The following is a 4,279-nucleotide window of genomic DNA, read 5'->3' on the forward strand; positions in this document are numbered from 1 at the left end:
TTCATTGCATTTCAGATATTAAGGAGGACATTGCAAGATATTTGCTGTGAGAGGCAAACATTGAGTTGACAAGGATGAAATCTATGGTTTCAGAAACTAGCCAATGTTGACGATAACACCATCTTCCCAGCTTCCAGATGGGAAATCCATCCAGTTTCAATAAGTATGATTAAGCCATTCTGAAGCCAGTGGGAATCAATGTATTTATCAATTTATTTATTTTGTCAAATTTCACAGGGTTTACATGCTTCAAAACAGCATTCAAGGCAAAGTGATCTATGTCATTCAATCTCAATCAGTAAGGGGTTCCCAAAGTGACATTTCAAAAACAAATATCCATTATGCCAACAGTCTTCTCATGGCCCCAATAACCTCCTTATTCCTCAGGCTGTAGATAAATGGGTTCAAAAGAGGTGTGATGATGGTGTAAAACACTGCCACTGCCTTATCTTGCTCTGGAGAATGCAAGGAGTGTGGCCTTGTGTAGGTGGAGAGACCAGTCACATAGAATAAGCTTGCCACAATCAGGTGAGAGGAGCAAGTGGAAATAGCTCTTCTCTGTCCTTTACCAGAGCTCATCTGGAACACTACAGTAAGTACACGTGCATAGGAAGCTAGAACAGCCATGAATGGCAGGAGCAGGATAATAAGCCCACTCAGAATGACTGTGTACTCATATGTGGAAGTGTCCTGACACACCAGTTGTAATAGAGATGGAAGTTCACAGAAAAAGTGGTTGATGAGCCGTGATCTACAAAATGGAAGATGAAATACATACAATGTATGTACTAAAGCATTGATAGAACCACTGGTCCATGCACATGTGACCATGAACCAACAGATCTTCTTGCCAATGAGTACAGGATAGTGCAAAGGGTGACAGATGGCTACATATCGATCATAAGACATGAAACCAAGGAGAAGGGCTTCAGTTCCACCAAGGACTATGAACACAAATGTTTGAATCACACAGCCTAAAAAAGTAATGGTCTTACTATTTGACAGAAAGTCAGTGGTCATCTTGGGCACTGCGGTGGAAATGTTCATTATATCAATGAAGGAGAGCTGACTGAGTAGCAAGTACATTGGAGTGTGGAGTCTGGTGTCCAGTCGGATGAGGAGGATCAGTATGATATTCCCCATCAGAGCCACTGCAAAGAGGATTACAATGGCAACAAAGAGGAAAGTGCCCATGCGACCATATTGGAAAAGACCAGAAAGTATAAAGTCTGTTTCAATACTTTGATTTCCTGTCTTCATCATTTAATGCAAAATATCAGAGCAGATCATATCTGAAGATTCCATGTAAAGACAATGACTGCCTTTTAATAGAAAAGAAAATATTATTAAATGAGTTGAATTGCCACCAGACACTTTCCCCAGCCAAGTAAAGTATCCAGAATGTTCACTACTTTTGTTTTCCACCCAAAATGAATGGAAAACAAAATTATATTAAATTGATAACTTTCAGATAACAAACTCTGTATGATCAGAAATGAATCAACATATTTACAAACAGCGACTTTTAGATATTTTCTGCTTACTTAATTTTCTTAGCTCTTTGTTTAAAATTTATATGCAATTAATTAACATGTAATGTATTATTTGTTTTCGGGTTACAGGTCTGTGATTCATCAGTCTTATATAGTACCCAGTGCTCATTACAACAGAAACCCTCTCCAAGCTCTATATTTTTTGGTCATCAGATGTATTAATCACACTCCATAACCCAATTAATGACAGTACTAAACACATTGTAAATTTATGTCCACGTTGAAAAACACATATTTCTTCTTTTTTTTCTTTCTTTAAGTACAGAATTTGTAGGCAGTTTTAGAACATATACAAAGTTATCTAATCAGTTTTATTTTTCTTTTTCCCCTACTTTTATTCCAAAAGGTAATACTATGGTAATGATTAAAAAAAAATAATGCTGTAAAAATTGTTCCCCAAAGTTCAAGAAATTAATTTTAGATTATGCCACATATTGTATTATAAAAAATAATTTAAAAATTATTTCACTCAATAGATGAGGAAAAAAAGTATAACAGTACGTGTTATGATGAGAAGCACCTGAAAGGTATCATGCACCTACTTTCCCCAAAAAAGAAATTCTCTAACACCCAGACACCTCTTCCAACACCCAAAACCACTTTCTTTCTAGGTGTAGATGAAATTCCAAATGTGAGTTCAAATTAGATTAATTAAAAATAAATACATTGAAGCCTGACAACTGTTATCATGTTCACCAATATAATTTAAAAATTACGATTACCAATCTTAAAACAATTGTAATTATCATGTAGCTCTGGTGCATTAAGTAATATTTGGAATTTCAATATGAAGTAAGAAATTTAAAGTAACATCATCTTCAAGTTTGTTTTGCACCCAAACTGGAAATTTGGAAGAAGAAAGAAAGCAATATTAAAATTTACTATTGTAGAATTCAGAACAGGTTTAATATTATTAGATCCATAAACTGAAAGTCAAAAATTTCTACTTAAACAACTTTATCAATTATGGACTTATATCTACAGTCATATTCAGCATAATAAAACCTCATGGTACTTATCATTGTTCCCACATATTTTTTCATTATTTTCCTCCACACTTGCCTTGAATTTTGGATTCTGCTTTTATTAAAATCTTAAGTGTTGTTTTTATTTAAGGTAAAGGAATTTGGTAACTCACAGGAGATATAAACAAAATCAATGAGTAGCAATGGAAGCCATACGTTTAGAAAAAGTGTTACCTCCTTCATATTTTCAGTCAATTATAAGGTAAATATCAAAATGTATTTCTTCAAAATACAAATATTAATTATATTCATGACATATGGAACCATAAAACTTCCAAAAATAATAGAACCACATAAAATTCTCAGCATGTATTTTTTCATTTCCTGAAATTCTTTACTTCTACATACTTTAATTATTTCAAAAATATTGTTCTATATAACTTTATGCTAAACATAAGGTAAAATGTTAGGGGTTAAAGAAGAAAGAAAAAAAATATGTTCACTAGCCCCGTCAAGAATACAAGGACGTTCCAAAGTCAGGCTCTCTTAGGTAAGAGGTACCCAGTGCTACCAAACATTGTCCTATGTCAATGTGGCAAAATATCCTTCATCTCCTTTGTCTGTTAAGGCTGGCATGATTCAAATTCAATATAAGGCCAAACAAATATCAAATACTTACCTCCATATTCTTTTTCATTAATTGTTTAGTAATATGTTGATAACATAGCCACTCAGAAATAGTCCCTTTGAGAATATGCTGATGGCAGATATATAATAGAATTCACACTACATAATCATCAAAATGAAATGAATTTCTTTAAATAGTGTTTGACACTATTTGCAAGTTTTCTTTTTCAGTATAAGTTGTAGTAAACTCATCAAGGCACACCAAATTCTTTTCACTTACTTCAGAGAACTCAGAAGATTAAACACTTGTTTACCAGTCGAGTGATTGAAACTATGAAGATTTCTTTCCCTTCACCAAGCCATGTCTTCAAAACTAAACAAAAAGATATTTCCTTAAAATAGTATATTTTCTTCTTGATGAGCAGACATAAAAATTTTGTTTACTTTTATAAAATAATCTAAAAGTAATTTCCTTTGATGCATATACCCTATTATATAGAGCTGTGTCTCATTCTTCTAGAATTTTATTCTTAAAATGAAACATTAAAAAATGATGAAAGATGTATCTGCAATAGTGTGCATAGGAAGGATTCCTAACACCTACCAGAGGGTAGCAGTCACAGCAATTTCTATTTTAATAAGAAAATTTAGTAGAACTACATTACTTGTTGATCATATATATATTTGGCAGAACCAAATATACTCTGAATAATCAAGCTATTTAGGGTGGCACATCTGAAAAACAGAAAAAAAAATGATTCCAAGAGAAATCCAAAAATGTTTAACACCTAAATCTCTAATTTGAGACTCGTTTTAGGAACTGTTAATGTTCTCCAAGTCTGTAAGATTATATTGATTTTTTCCCTTTTTTTCCATAGACAATAAGACTTCAATCATTTAGCTAAATTTCTACTAAATTTAGTAGAAAACATAATTTAAACATACATAGAAATTTGCTTCCCTTTATGTAAGATTTTTAATCTCTCAAGGCAAATGGACTGACTGCCTAATGATGGTGGAAACTCATATTTTGGTTTCAACAGCCCTATTGGGAAAACTTGGTCTCTAGTCCACAATTAATCACATATTATGCATTACATATGTTGCTTCATTAGAGTTTGTGTCAGTGATCCA

At 32.8% G+C, this 4,279-nt stretch overlaps 1 pseudogene; it reads right to left on the reverse strand.

Annotated features, from left to right (window-relative positions):
* Nucleotides 1-339: 339 nt before the first annotated feature.
* LOC130542773 (olfactory receptor 2AK2-like) lies at nt 340-1,305 on the reverse strand (annotated as a pseudogene).
* Between the last annotated feature and the right edge of the window lie 2,974 nt (nt 1,306-4,279).

The sequence above is a fragment of the Ursus arctos genome, unplaced genomic scaffold, assembly GCF_023065955.2.
Source record: "Ursus arctos isolate Adak ecotype North America unplaced genomic scaffold, UrsArc2.0 scaffold_5, whole genome shotgun sequence".
Lineage (NCBI taxonomy): Eukaryota > Metazoa > Chordata > Mammalia > Carnivora > Ursidae > Ursus > Ursus arctos.